Source organism: Electrona antarctica, assembly GCF_951216825.1.
Source record: "Electrona antarctica genome assembly, chromosome: 11".
NCBI lineage: Eukaryota > Metazoa > Chordata > Actinopteri > Myctophiformes > Myctophidae > Electrona > Electrona antarctica.
This window is the reverse complement of record NC_136792.1, coordinates 45,731,615-45,748,265: the sequence shown is the minus strand read 5'-3', so window position 1 is coordinate 45,748,265 and position 16,651 is coordinate 45,731,615.

Genomic DNA, 16,651 nt, shown 5'->3' with positions numbered 1-16,651 from the left:
TTTCAAGGTTATTAGGGGCCAAGCACGCAGTGCGTAGTTACCCCTTTGTTTGTTTTTTAATTGTTTATTTTCTTCTCCTTCCACCACTTTTTGCAGTTCTGAATTAACCATGCAGTCGTTTTTTACATGGCAATATGGTCGAGGGCCGGGCTATATGCCAAAAGGCCAAGAAACGAAACTCACAACCAAACAAAGGGTGGCGCTATAGACTGATTTCTTGTTTACAAACATTGAGACTGCACGTGCAGGTGCCAGTTTCATGTGGTCAATTCCCAACAGATCCCCAAACCTGTTGCTTTGGTTGAGCGAACCATTGTCAGCTTAAAGAGGTGCTATTCTCGGTCGTTCTCTCCTCGCAACACCTGCGGCAGAGCATCAATTAGGTTTGAGGGGATACAGCTGCAGTGCGATCAAGCAGGCTCATGGTGCCGTGATCATAGGGAGCGCTCCGTCCTTCGAATGACAGCGACTGGAGGTGGAGTTTGGAGGACGACTACTTTGAGAATCGCTATAATTGTTCACACACAACATAAACCAAGAGCCTAGAGACCACAGTAAACATCCATCCTAAACCTTCTTCCTCCACACTGGGAGGAAAACAGCATCTGAAAGTTTGATGGAATGCATTTTTACACGTGAGTGCTATGACCACTTTCACATTGCATCTAATGGGTTCTTTTGGCCCCCGGCCTGCTGTGAACGCATACTGGTTCTTATCGGTGTGCCGTTAAACTCGATTGAAAAATGCAAACTTTGAACAGGCATACTGTATGAGTGGTTTTCAACCCTTTTCATATACATTTATTATTATTTATTATTATTATTATTTATTATGGGAAGTGCTCTCAAGAGTTAAAGATCTATAGGGTCTATTTGGTTACCAACTCCCTAGCCTCGGAATCCCAGACGTTTTTATTTCCTGCAGGGAGAAAAAAAAAGTCTGGGTCCGAGTCCACTTCAATTCGGCATAGAGTAGCGCCAACATCACTCACTCTCTGCTCGTCTGCACCTTTGTTAAATTGACACACACACGCACACATATACACACACACACTCCTCTCTCTCTGTCGCTCTAATTAATTAGTCTCATGTCTAGCAGCTGCGCATAGTTTCTCCCGGCGGATCCTGCCGGGAGCTGCCTATGCCATAAAAAGCATAGGTGAGTTCCAGGCTACCAACTCCCCATCATTTAGCTGGGGACCACCTGGAACCCCTTCACGGACCACTGGTGGTCCCCGGACCACTGCTGTATGTAGCTCATGAAGCGTTTGACGTAGAGCCAGGGACTCTGGGCACCATCACATGACAACCACTGATACGGTGTGTGCTGCTGACTGCTGAGCCATCTCCTCTACTCACCCCCACAGCAGGGCTCAGCCGTCCCAAATAATGCACTTCCACAAAACAGCGCAGGGAAGTCACGTCGTTATTAGACCCTGCCCTTTTTTTATGTCTATTTATCTGTCGATTTTCCCGACACACATCTCGAGAACCGTTGAACCAATAATTGACTTCAAACCTGCTGTGTGTGTATTTGCCGAGGGCCATAGAGTGTGATCAGCCGAGCGGGAAGTTGGAAGCTATAACTGAAGATTCACATGTCTGTGCATCTGTATCTGTCTTTCAGCCTGTCTCTCCGTGTCCCCTTTATAACCATACTAGAACAGTGCCTGTTGGGGCTAATAAAAGGCGAGGTCGTGCGCCACTGTGATATCAGAAAAGCATTGTGATGTCGGAACAGGCCCGCTTATTATGTCTGTGTCCCTTTTATGCCCATGGAGTTCTTTGTCAGGCATGCCCAAATATGGAGTCTATGCAGATGTCAGAATGATGTCAGAACAGGCCAGCTCTATATATGGAGATATAGGGGGGGATCAGGTCCATAGCCCAGGAAGAGGCTTTTGTGCTGGTTCTGGACAACCGGCTATCCGACGGACTCGACACCGGGCACTGCACTCCCTGAGGGAAGTCGATGGGGCGAGCGGTTGCCCTCTTCCCTTAATCTCTCCGTTTCCTTAAACAACCACGTTATTATTATTATTGATCATGAAATATGAGAGATACAAAAGTAACCTTTTTATGCCCAGCTTTCCGGGTTTGTGTAAACGCAAACATTGAAGACAAAAGTGAGGACGGAAAAATTAGGACGCAAATTGGTTGAGCATCACATAACGATTGTGCCACGGCCAGGGGACACCCGTTCTAAGTGGCTGGATTAGGGTGATCTCGGACATTGCGTAATACTCGAGAGATACAACACTTGGACCTCATAAGCTACGCCTGTGGCTGTTTGGATTGGCTGATTGGCTGATTTTGGCCTTTTGACTCAAAGGTTTTCAGCTTTTATCGCAGAAAAGCAGAATGGTGTCCACTGTCCCTGGGCACTTCACAGAAAGTAAGAGTGTGGAGAACTTTGTATTTATAATCAGATGTTGCCATACGTTCACAATATGACAGATTGCTGCCAAGGTCTCCTTCTAACGGTAATGGATTCCCAGAGCCCAGGCTTGGTTAAACACTGTTACAAAACGTGCTCCCACCTTCCCATTGAGGTCATGTGTTATCATTTTAAAGCCCTGGCCCTTTCAATCTGAACAATGCCATCAGCCATCAGGCGTATTCCTATGAAACCTCTGTCACCTTGGATTTATGAGACACTTCTTGGCAGGAGAAAGCAGACTATTGATGAGGTCCATCAAAACCTGAGGATGCTTTAAAAAAACTTGAAAGTTTTTAAGCGTATTTTATATTCGCTTCACTGACTCCTCATCGCAAGCGGTAACACTTTAGAGCAAAGAAATAGGGTTCATTTCTCATGTGTGGTCTCCCAGGCGTGTGCCCCCTGACTGACTGACAGAACTCAGTTATTAAGTGTGTGTTATGAAACATACCCAAGGTCCAATCATATCCATTTAAATTAGAATTGATCTGAGGATGAATAGAGGCAGTATGAACCTTCAGTTTATTTCAGTTTCAGGACTCCATCAGCAGGTCAGGAAGTTTTTGTGGGGAAGCAATGTTCTGAATTCGCCAATCAGGATGTAATATGAAAAATCGGACAGATCTGTCTTCACCACATAGAGATAATGTGGACCAATTTTCTTGATGTTTGTTCATAGTGCCATCTGATTTGAAACATTTGGAGTGGAATTTCTTCCTTGGCCTAGTATAGGAATGTGCGTGCAAAGTTTCACGGCAATCGCAGATTGCATTCAGGACTCCTGCAAACTTTGGAAGCAAATCTTTGCCAATCAGGATAGAATATGAAAAATCAAGACAGATCCGTCTTGATCACATGTCTTGATCACATGCCGTCTTGATCACATGACATGAGATGGGACTACTGTATACAGATTTGTGTGATGTTTGGACGGAATCTGTAGGAGTAATATCCAAAAATGTGTTTTCGCAAAGATCGAGAGGAATGTGAAAAGACTGGGGCAGAGGTTCTGCTCTGGGCATCCAGGGACAGTGTGTGCACAGTTTCACGTTGGTCGGGACTCGGGACAACAGTGCCGGAGATTAGCTGTTCACAGACAGACGGACACACGGACGTACAGACAGACAGACGGGACGGGGGGTGGTGATTGACAGGCAAAACCCCTCAACATTGACACCCACATCTTTTTTCATCAATCCTCAGAACACAGAGCGAAAAAAAACTACTCACTGGAGTGCATTTTCCTGTTAAAACCTTTTAAGACACGTCTGAAGGACCATGATAAAGACTTTGCCCCCTAGTGGAAAGGGGGCAGGATTAGTCGACTTTGACATCAAAGTCCACAGGCCAATCACAGCACTTTTCTGAGCCTAATTATTCAGAAAACCCCAGACCAGACCACAGCAGAAAATCCACTGATTGTACAACGTTACAGTCATTTGGGTGTAATTGAGGTTATAAAATTTGAAAATGTCATCGATGTCGTCATGAGACCTTTAAGAAAGATGCACTGCACTGACAAAACGTTTGCAATGCAACTTTTTTGCGACGTCAGGGCCCTGCAAATAGGACTTTTTGCAGCTGGAAAAGCATCAGAACACATGCCCCCCCCCCTTCTCCGCTCCCCCTATTGGCTCCCGATTACTGCCTGCGCAGAGTACAACCCCCCCCCCCACGCTCGCTCAGATCAGCCAGCACAGGGAGGCTGGCAGAACCTTTACTAAAACAGCCAGGACAACGCTCCACATGTCCCAGACTCCTCTCCCTTTTGGCTCCAAAACTTTGGAATGAACTTCTTGCAATCAGAACTGCAGACTCACTCCCAATCTTCCGCCGTAGTCTGAAAACTACCTCTTAATTTTTCATCTTAGCCCACAGCACTTTCCGTAGCACTTGCACTAGCCTCGACGACCTTACAGGCGTGTGCAAAAGCTAAACGTATGTAATTTAGATATTATATAGGCATAGCACTCTATAGTGTATACTCATAGTTTCATTGAATTGTACATAATTATATTCTACTGTTAGAGGGATGTTAGGTTCTTAGCTTGTTTATGTGGTTCTTGCATACTGTAAATCGCTCTGGATTAAGAGCATCTGCTAAATGCCTAAATTGTAAATTGGAGGAAAAAAACATGCCATGGCTCACTTGATTGTATTTTTCTGTTTAAACCTTTAACCTACATGTTTGAAGGACCACAATAAAGACTTGAATAGTTTGTTAAACAGCATGTCATGATACCTAATAGTTTATGCAGCGAGCATGTCTTTTCCTGCCCGTTGTCCTTTGTTTTTGAGACCACCGCACCTGCAACCCTGAACAAAGGACAAAGAAGCGCGTAACAGTTTACAATGCAAAGCTCTGCCTGCATCTCTGCTAACTTGTTGTTTGTATCCAAACATCAAGTTAAGCTCCTAAATGTATTTGTGCTTTTTTCCATTCGTTCGCCCAACAATATGAACTCTTCACTGACTATACATACACTGTTATTTCTTACTTCTTTGTATTATTGGTACTACTACTATTGGTACACTACTAACACATTATGATTACTTTTGTACTGCATTGGAGTGATGCCAACAGATCAATTTCGTTGTACATGTGTGTAAACAGTGTTCAATGACAAAATAAAATCCATCCATCCCATCCAACAGTATATTGATTGAAACCTTTATTTATTCTCGAAAGAGCAATTGAGGTTCTCCCTCATTTTCAATGCTGACGAGATTACATACAGTATATGAAACAATTTAAGACATGCAGGTATAAAACACAAAACAAATCTTCTTGTAAGGCATAGAGACATTATTATACAGACATTGAGACAAAACATAAGTTAAAAACAGTTACATATTGAGGTAGGGAGGTTCAAAAGCAGGTTATTAAATTGACCGTGTGGGCGACTGTGGCTCAGGAGGTTGAGCAGGTCGTCCAATGATCCATGGGTCGGCGGTTCGAATCCCGGCTCCTCCTGTCTACATGTCGAAGTGTCCTTGGGCAAGACACTGAACCCCAAATTGCTCCCGATGTGCTGGTTGGTACCTTGCATGGCTTCCGCCGCAATCGGTGTATGAATGGGTGAATGTAATGCACAATCTATGTAAAGCGCCTTGGATAAAGGCGCTATATAAATGCACCATTTACCATTTTACCGTAAGATATTGGGGTATTAATTTTCAATGTTTGCTGTAAAGTGTTCCATGTGGTGGGGGCATCGAAGCAAAAAGTTAATTTTCCTAGTTCAGATTGTACGGATGGGACCTCTAATTTAAGACATTCACTTGAACGGGTCTGGCGAGTATTTATTTTCCATTTTAACAGCAGCGTGATGTACGATGGTAGCTTTTCATCAATGGCTTTAAAGATAAACTGGTGCCAGTGCCTGGTTCTCCTCTCAGAGAGGGAAGACCAGCCTACTTTATCATAAAGGGTGCAATGGTGAGTGCTGTAGTTTTCTCCTGTGATGAACCTTAGTGCTGAGTGATAAACTGTATCTAGGGGTAGAAGAGTGGTAAGGGCAGCATTTCTATAAATGACATCACCGTAGTCCAGAACTGACATGAAAACAGCACCCTTTTTGACTGGGGCAGCGGTGGCCGAACGGTTTGCGGAGCGGTCTTGTTATCGGAAGGTCGCCAGTTCGAATCCCCGGACCGGCACGTTAAAATTACCACCGCTGAAGTGCCCTTGAGCAAGGCATTGAACCCCTACCATGAAATGTTCTATGAGCAGGGTCTGTCTGTAAACAAGCATCTCGAGCTTAGTCCATTCACCCTGGGTAAACAAAGAACTTTGCTTTACTTTGCTTTACAGATCATTGGGAAGTTCGCTTTATTTCTGTAAAGAAAACCAATTTTCTGCCTTAACTTGGTGGTAAGGTCAGTGATATGGTGTTTAAAGGTACATTTTTCATCGAGCCAGATACCCAGATACTTGTATTCAGTGACTCTGTCGATAGATATATGCTCCCAATACACCAGGCAATAACAACGTGCAGGCAGTGAGACACTTCAAAGGCCTTCTTTTAGGTACTGACGGTAGGTGTGCTTGAGATACCCCTGCTCCATTCATCGAAAATCTTTAGTGCCAGGGAGACCCCCAGCAGAGAAGATTTGTGTTAAATTATTCAAAGTGTTTCGAACACTTTCACTTTGTGCCGCGCTGCGAGCTTGCACATCTGCTATTTTTGAGAACCACTGTTCTAAATCATGCAGTTTTCTGAAAAATGTTATATAGCTATAATTAAATCTATAATGATACATAAATTATGCTCTCCCGGTTTGAATGGGTTCTTGCCACATGCAGCGAAACAATAGAGTTATAAATAATAGAGACGGCACCGGATTTCTCCTCCCATCCACTTGCATTGAGTTGCTCACCCAGCGCATGAGGCGTTTTCACCACTTCTTCCTGGTTGAAACAGAGTGCATTCTGGGTTGGAATTGGACCAGACATAAACCTTAGAGTTAATATTAATATAGAGACGTCACTGAGAGGAAACACTGAAGCGAAAAATACATGGTGGCCGAAAGTAGGTACTGCAGCTCGAGCGGCATTCGGGACAATCACATGAACGCGCTCGTTCATGTCTCGCTCGCAGTGCACGCCCACCCGGTACTCGTTCATGTGTTTGGCCCATAGAGTATAAAGAAGGATAGAGACTGAACTGGTACGAAGCTCCGCCCCCCCGATATTCATGTCAGTGGAAGTTGCTCAGTGGCGTTTTGAAGCACCCGGAAGAACCATCTCAGAACGTCCGCATTTGACCACCAAATTTTGGTGTTCAAATGCGGAAATGAGCATTTGCGCCTGTCGTAGACATGCGCAGAGCAAGTTCAGTCAGGGAACCTCAGTACCGCCTCAGCATCACGCTCCCATTCACATGATTCACTCAGCCAATCACACACTCACTCCATCTTCATACCGGCTACTTTAACCGGAGGTTTGCATTCCTCCTTCTGCTTGCTTGCTCGCTGCTGCTACCGTATACCTGCGCGCTGCAGTATACAACTTGCTTGCTGCTACTGTATCAGCGTGCCGCTGTATACAAACCTTCTGCGCACCCACCTCCACCCCAGCTACCACCTGTCGTTTTGGATCTACTGTTTAGGTACGGGGGATTCAGAGTCCCTATGGTCGGGACTGATGCGCTTGATCTAAGTACCTAAAAAGCAGATCCAATACATCGCCAAACCATAATGAATATACTGTATTGCTCATCTATATTCAATAAATATATATTACATCCTTCTTGAGTTGTCTGACTGAAGTGCAACCGAGCGCTCAATGTTAAAGCCCAGCTGCACGGGGTTTCCTCGTCATGAATCCACGGGTCCGCCTGCAGTCCTTCCTCCTACCACTAGGGCCCAGTGCTTCAACGTTGGAGCGCCTCACTGGCCCCTTGGTTTGGCCCAAATACATTCCAGAATGCACTCTGTTCCATTCCCAGAAGAAGGGGTGAAATGGCCTCATGCGCTGGGTGAGCAACTCAATGCAAGTGGATGGGAGGAGAAATCCTTTGACGTCTCTATTATATATCTCTAATGACGTGAACGTGCCGGGCCGAACACATGAACGAGCACCGTGCGTGTGTGTGCGTGCGAGTTATGAACGAACACCGCCTCTGTTGTGTATTGGCTCGGTGCGTTCATGTACGGCCCAGTGCCGCTCGAGCTGCACGGTACCTATTTTCGGACACCATGGATTGCATTTTTTTCTTTATTTACCCAGGGAAGTAGCTGAGCACAGGTGCTCATTTTCAGCAACGCCCTGCACATAGAAACACACAGACAGACACACACGCACACACACACACACACACACATTAAAACCTGGGAGCTGACCAGTACAACCACAGTCTTACTGTTGGCCACTAAGCAGCTCCAGGGGGAGCAGTTGGGGGTTCAGTGCCTTGCTCAAGGGCACTTCAGCGGTGTTGGGTGAGTGATGACAATCACTTCCCCACCCAGATTTTTCCTGCCTGTACGGGGAATCGACCCGGCTAACCCTTAGGCCACTGCTTTTCTATGCACTACGTGCCTACTCAAAGCGCTTTACAATGGTCCATTCATTCAGCCAATGTACCATGCACGTACCATGATACCATGCCCATTCCGCGTCAGTGTTTAATCTCGGTGACGTCTCTATTTATTTATAACTCTGTGAGCGAAACTGACATGGTGATTCTGTCGAGCTCTCGCATCCTTCAGAGTGCTACATGTTTTCGACAGATCTCCGTTTTCTCTCTGTCATTATGGTTTTGCAGCCGGGTCGGGTGCGATGCTGTAGTGTAAACAGAGGGTGAGAGTGGCATCTGGGGAGCTTGTTTTACTGCTTTGCCATCATTGTGAAGCGTCTCATTAAACCAGATCTCTTCTTCATTTCTGGGGTGTGTGGGAGATGGTGCGAAAAGTATGCATGCCTCCAAGTCATGCCGCCTTGTTACTTGCTACTTTAAGATTTTAAATAGATTTCAAAGCCTGGTTGATTGCCAAGGGAGTTATGACTCCTATAAAAAAAAGTCTTAATGTAACAGCTCTGATGACATCCCTGCAAGGAACTATGTTCCCACACCTATCGATCCACTCTCTGTGGCAACACAAATTGCCAATATTAAAGTTTTTTTTTATACATTTAGACTATTAAAACTATAAAAATGATTTGTTTAACCCCCTATTTCACCCCAATGTACTCTGGTGCACCACGGTGATGGGAAGCGACTTTAGCACTGCACCACCCGAGCACCCTGATTAAAGAGGTTTTAAGGTGACATCTTATATGAGTACATCAGTGTAAACTTCTTCGGTTTTGCTTCCTCAACTGTATGGCTATTATTGCCAGGCTGGGTTACCTATAGCCAGAGCTGTGTAAGTCGTGAGTTGAAGCCGTCAGGACTGCGGGGGTAGCATGTATGTACGACATACTGTGTAACTTTTTTGCATTTCTGGTGCTCCCTATAGGCACAAGTGAAAGTGCTTTTGAGGTGTGTAGAAATAGGCCTCTCTCACAAATTTTGGAAGCAGTGAGAAGGGAACATATGGGATATCAAAGCTCTGTTTGACAGTCATTGTCCAATAACTTATGAGATGATTTGGGTGCCGTGTCATTACTAGTCTGAGAGTACCGTCTGGGTGCCGTGTCATTAAGCCACGGGTTAGTCTTAGGCTGTGGTTAGACGTCCCTCAATGTGTGATTTATTTGGGGTTGATAATAAATCACACATTGTCAATGCGTTCGCGACTTTGATACAGCATACAGTATCAAAGTGCTCTATTTTTCTGCATGTCTGCGGGGGTTAATACGCAGCTCTTTGCCTCGCCTTCAGAGGAACACAAAAATGTAAATACGGAACTCTCCGCGGGACGGACAAATTGTCGGTGCAGCCACCTAGCTGCGTATATGGTTCCGTTCCGTCCCCTGTGTAGCCACGGACAGATGCATTTCAGCCACTTTTATACACCATGCAGCAAACCCAGCAGACCGGATGCTCACTGAGATAAAGCGAAGAATGAAGAAGTCTTGTGTCTGTCTGAGTTTCTCAAGGTGACTCCTCTGGTTGGACAGATCTAGACAGATCTGTCTCCTGCACAGCAACAATGTGCCATCACATCAGCAGAGAGAGAGAGAGAGTGTGGGGGCGGGGGATTTAACAAAGGTTTGCTTTTCCTCTTCCTCCATGTTCTGATGTGGACTGAGCTGAATGGCTTGCTGACACTACAGTAGGTGAGGAGGAATCAATGATGATGGCCTGGTTAATTGTTCATCCTGAACATGCACTGAGTGTCCTTAACAGGCTCACTTTTACGTCAGCAGTTTTGGTCATAATTCTGAGCAATGTCACACACCTCATGGCCATCCGCACGAAAGCACTCACATTATTGTTATTCTTTTCTCTATCTTTTGGAAGTATTTTTGAAAAGTGGTTTTAATCTCAACTAGTCGAAGCAGTTGAATGTTTTGCCTGGGATCCTTGGGCAGTTCATGATGGTAATAATATTACTTATCACTGCAGTATCTACTACTACTCTGCCAATGTATCATGGTGTGCAGTATAGTACTTTCTGCACAAGAAATTATGTGTGGTATTAATATTATTCTGTTTGTATCTCAAGAAAACACGTTGAAATGATTTTTGTTTGTTGAGGTTGCATTGAGGTTGAGGTTGCATTTCATTCTCCCACGGTCGATTCATTCGTTTTTAAGTATAGGCTAAAGGTGGCCTTACACTAGCCGATTTTTTTCAATCTGAAATCTGATAGCACCACACACTACAGGATAATCGGAGCGGGGCAGAGCAAATATCAAACATTCTTGATGTTGATCGGGCCGATCACGCTTTGAGCGGTCGGGCACCCCCCGAGCGTCAAAAATGCCCGATTATCGGCTAGTGTAAGGCCACCTTTAGGCATTACATAAGTTGTTATATAATATCCTGCTTAGTTATTTTGAAGCGGGGGGGTACTGCTTGATTATCTCTGTCAGATCTAGTCATATTCATAGTACTTTACCCATCTAACATATTAAAGATTGGTGTTTTTATTTTAGTTCCATTTCATGACAGAAAAAAGAAGAATCAATTTACCAAACTCCAGCACATGACTTTATTTTACATATTAATATTAATATTCAGATTTGTGTTAATCAATCATATGTCCAGCCTTTTACTACATTTATAGGTTTAATCCTGAAGAGAAGCAAAGCATGACTGACTCATCGCCCTGGCTGTTTATGAATGACAGACACACACGACTGAGAAACGTTCCATTCAGCAGCAGCTTTTCATTCACAGTTCCAGAACCGCCGTACATACCATGCAACAACACGTGTACAGTCTGCCTCCCCCTCCCACGCACAAGCTACGCACGCACGCACGCACGCACGCACGCACCCACGCACACTTTCTCTTTCACTCGCTAACATCATCAAAGCATCCCACATTCAAATGAGCTCAGGGGGAACAGGGGGAGACCAGCAGCAGTGCTTATAGGACAGATCATTTGTAATGCGCACGCACGCACGCACGCACGCACGCACGCACGCACGCACACACGCACGCACAGACACACAGACACACAGACACACAGACACACACACACACACACTCTCTTTTGTAATCAGGGAACTCTGACATCAGGCCTCCTTGCTGATCCGTCCCCCTGTGTCCGCTGGAAGTGAAGATGGAGTGAGTGAATTGGGATCGGGAGAGACCTGTAACGGGTATAGGACTCGGGCAACTGTCTGGAGAGAACAGATGGTAGCTTCATGACGTTGGTGGCTGGCCTGTCATTTCACATATCAGTCCCGGTTTATTTTAATGTTAGTCAATATCTTTATGTATACACATGCACCCATGTGCACACATGCGTGTTTCCGGCACGATCGGTATAATTCCAGCCGGCTGGGAGGTGTGGAGTACATCAGAGTCAATGAGGGCCAGATGGACCAACTGATGAACAAACACTCTTTATGACCGACTGAAACCTTTGTGAAATACTCAACATATCACCTATGGTTTTCTGCTGTGTTGTTTTTTTCATGTGTACAATGTATAATTTCATGGAGGTATATCTAAAGCACACAGTATAGAAGTGTCTGAATGTGCCTAAGTATCACCAGACAGTCCAGACCAGGACCGTGGCTCCAACATGCGTAGCCGATTAAGACACGTTGCACATGTGTGGCCGGTGAAGACACATGCGTAGCCGGTTAAGACACATGCATGGCCGGTTAACTCATCCGCCGCCAGGGGGCAGTAGTAAAAGTTAGGCAACTGCCACCCATTCTATTTTCGCATGTGTCTTAACCAGCCATGTATGTGTCTTAACCAGCCATGTATGTGTCTTAACCAGCCATGTATGTGTCTTAACCAGCCACGCATGTGTCTTAACCAGCCATGTATGTGTCTTAACCAGCCATGTATGTGTCTTAACCAGCCATGTATGTGTCTTAACCAGCCATGTATGTGTCTTAACCAGCCACGCATGTGTCTTAACCAGCCACGCATGTGTCTTAACCAGCCACGCATGTGTCTTAACCAGCCATGTATGTGTCTTACCCAGCCACGCATGTGTCTTAACCAGCCATGTATGTGTCTTAACCAGCCACGCATGTGTCTTAACCAGCCATGTATGTGTCTTAACCAGCCATCTATGTGTCTTAACCAGCCATCTATGTGTCTTAACCAGCCACGCATGTGTCTTAACCAGCCACGTATGTGTCTTAACCAGCCATGTATGTGTCTTAACCAGCCATCTATGTGTCTTAACCAGCCACGCATGTGTCTTAACCAGCCACGCATGTGTCTTAACCAGCCATGTATGTGTCTTAACCGCCCACGCATGTGTCTTAACCAGCCATGTATGTCTTAACCAGCCATGTGTCTTAACCGGCCACGCATGTGTCTTAACCAGCCATGTATGTGTCTTAACCGGCCACGCATTTGTCCTAACCGGCCAAAATGCGGAAGTGCTAACGAGTGCTCAATGTTAAACCAGCCATGTGTCTTAACCGGCCACGCATTTGTCCTAACCGGCCAAAATGCGGAAGTGCTAACGAGTGCTCAATGTTAAACCCCGGCCCGCCTGCAATCCCAGCTTTGACCAGTGGGGCCGAGCGCTTCAACACTGGCCAGCCATTCTGGGGCCACACGTCATTCGCCGATGCGGCAGTCAGCTGACCAATTGGGGCGGGCTACTTAAGCTCACTAGACTGCATGCTCTTCCTGCCTTCCTCTGCATATGGTTCCTGGTTGTATGTGATGTTTTCTCCCACCACCACCCCAGCACCACCGGTGGGCTCTGCTATTTATGCTCCCCATGGGGGGGTTTTATTTGTATATCTATCTCCCTGCTCTTAATGTTTTATATTAGTGCTTAATCGTGCCGAGCAGGGAGAACATCCAGCAGAGCCGAACGCCAAGTCAAATATCATAAGCACACTCATTACTCATTCTGTAATAAATATTGGTAAATCTATTCATGAGTTGTCTGACTGAATTTTCATAATTAGCATAATAAGCTGGGGTACCATTAACATCCAATATAAGGCAACATTTTCAAAGTTTCATTATGCTTTAAGTAGGGGTTTTCATTCTTTTTCATTCTGAATCCATTGCAAGCATTCGTTTTGCACGAAAAACACTCATTCAGCTAAAAAACGAATGCTTGCAATGGATTCAGAATCATGAGAAAACCCTAGTTTGACCTGTCACATGCTATACTTGAAAATTTGAAAATGTTGCCTTATATTGGATGTTAATGGTACCCCAGCTTATTATGCTAATTGCCCAACATATGCAAGTTAGCATCCGGCAGTTTCTAAATGCTGGGGACCCATACTCAACATTTCTAACACAAAACCTTAGGGTACTCAAAAATGTCCGGGTTCACATTCTGGCAAGTAGACTATTTGTAGTGTGTTCCAGTGTAAGTCACCTTATAGGAGTGACTCCTGCCTGTCATAGTATATCAGAATCAGAATCACTTTATTTGTCATTTTCCTATATGTACTTGCATACAAAAGAACATGAAATACCGTTTCCCCTCAGTCACTGGCAGTGCAACATAAAACATAGAGCCTATACACTGACACCACGCTAGACAGGAACGCCCAAAAACGTCACATCCGGTTTTAGCCTGGGGTAAGAATTTTCTATGGCTGCCAATGCAACTTGGTCCAATCCTTAATCACATACGGACAAACATCTATGCCGATGCTATCTAACTTGCGGAGGTAGCGTGCCTTGTCCACGGGCAACAGATCTTTCAACGTATGGCATTGCAAATACGTTTGATAATCGCTACTCTGCTCAATATTGTTTTTAAAATGCCGCAAATTGCATTGCAGTAAACGAGAGCAAATCACAACTTCCCCCGTTTGTGGGCGGAGTCACAGTTTGAGGCGCTGATTGCGCGCTGTGGTGTCAGTGTATTTAAAAACATATAAGCTAAAAACTAAAACAAAACATGGGCAAACATTTAAAAAAGAGCCCCCCAGTATGTATGATGTCAGTTAAAAGTCACCAACACCACGCACAGTATAATGTCACGGTCACAGTAAGAGTTCAGGCTAAATGAAGAAGAGCCTGTGAACTTTCACAGGATCACACTTCTGCTCTAACACCTTCCTGGCACTGGACAGATGGAACTGGCCCGAGCAGGCCCGGCCGCCCGGGGAGCTCACAGAGTAGGAAGGACACTGGTGGGGCCGGCCATTCTCACCAGAACACCCCATTCTGGCCAGTGGTGATTTCGTCGACTACCTTTTTTTCGCCGTCAAAAACGATTCAATGAAATATAAACTAAGCCACGATGACTGAAACTATGATTAAATACACTGACAATTTCGTCAACAGATAAAAACTAGACTACAACACTAAAGCATTTCAGATGGCTAAAATATAACTAAGTCTGAGGCTTCGTACACACCTACACAACAAATGTTCGGTCCGTGTGCGATGTCTGATTGCTGTTTGATTGCTGCTCCAATTCATTTTCAATGGGAGTCACATGGTTTGACCAAACATTTGTGTTTGATGAGGGGGGAGCAATCAGCAATCAGCAATCAAACACAAATGTTTGATCAAACCATGTGACTCCCATTGGAAAAGCATTGTGGTGGCCCAAACATTGCTTGATTGTTGTTTGGTACGTGTGAATGAGGCCTAAATGAATTCCTAAAATCAACTAAAATCTAAATTTGCTGTCAAAATCAACACTGATTCTGCAGCAGCCAGCTCGGTATAGCGTTCCTCCTCCTCCTCCTCCAATCCACAGTACCTCACGGGATGGAATCCTGCTGCCGTCACTATATCCTCGGCCCAAGCAGGGCGGCAGAGCTGGGAGCTCACTGATAGGGAGGAATTGCATAGGCTCCAAACTGTGACGATGTGCCAAGAGGAATATTATATAACGGACACGTTTTTGTCTGGAGTATAAGTACTCTTCTATGGTTTTTGCCACGACAGAAAGAATGGCCAATCCCAGGAAATCAAGAAGTGTGATACATGTTCTACATTAATGGTAAATGGTAAATGGTGCATTTATATAGCGCCTTTATCCAAGGCGCTTTACATAGATTGTGCATTACATTCACCCATTCATACACCGATGGCAGCGGAAACCATGCAAGGCACCAACTAGCACATCGGGAGCAATTAGGGGTTCAGTGTCTTGCCCAAGGACACTTCGACATGTAGACAGGAGGAGCCGGGATTCGAACCGCCGACCCATGGATCATTGGACGACCTGCTCTACCTCTTGAGCCACAGTTGTGTGATATATGTTCTACATTATTGTTCACGCGCATCTCAATTAGCCTGCACTCCTATTGTGAATGTGACAGCTGACATCTTAACTCATTTACTGTGCCTACCTGAGGACGCATCTGTGTCACCTTTACTTAGCTTTTAACCACTTTAACCATTATTTTAAACTTTATCTATTGGAAAATTCTTTCACAGTGAACGTTCTTAAGTCAATTTGCTTCTGGGGGTCCCTGGAACAACATATTTTCAGATGGGGGGGGGGGGGGTCCACGGCCAAATGCAGATCATTCTGTGGGTCCTTGAAAAAAACAAGTTTGAGGACCATGCACTGACATAGAAACATAGGGTTTTTCAGAAAACTGTCAGGATAGAACATATTTTTAGAATATGGTCTCAGTCACGTCTAAATGGGTTAAATGGGGGGCAACAGGTCTCTCTGGTGGTGACAGGTGAGAATTATAAGCATGGTTAAATTATTCAAATCTGCAGTGATGGACAGTAACAGAAGTACACTTTTGACTTCAGCAGGAGTAAATGTCACAATTAAAGTTAAATGTACAAATTCTCAAAATATATGTATAAAATATACTCAATATATAAATGTACCTTTAGGTTCAAGGTTAGCTTTATTGTCCCTTACGGGAAATTGGTTTGCAGCCAGATAATAGTAAAAAAATATATATATATACATATACACACACAACAAACAAAACAAGACTAAGATCTAAGAACAGGGCACTAGAGACAGAGAATTAAATGACATTCAATAGTAGCAAAGTCAGCAAAAGTGCATTAGTGGGCAGTATGTGCAAAGAGGCAAGAATAAAGTGCTATCTGCTGTTCAGCAGCTGAATAGCAGCCGGGACAAAGGATAGTTTGAACCGATTAGTCTTTGTAGTGGAGTACCCTCAGCCGACGACCTGAGGGCAACAGGTCAAACTCAGAC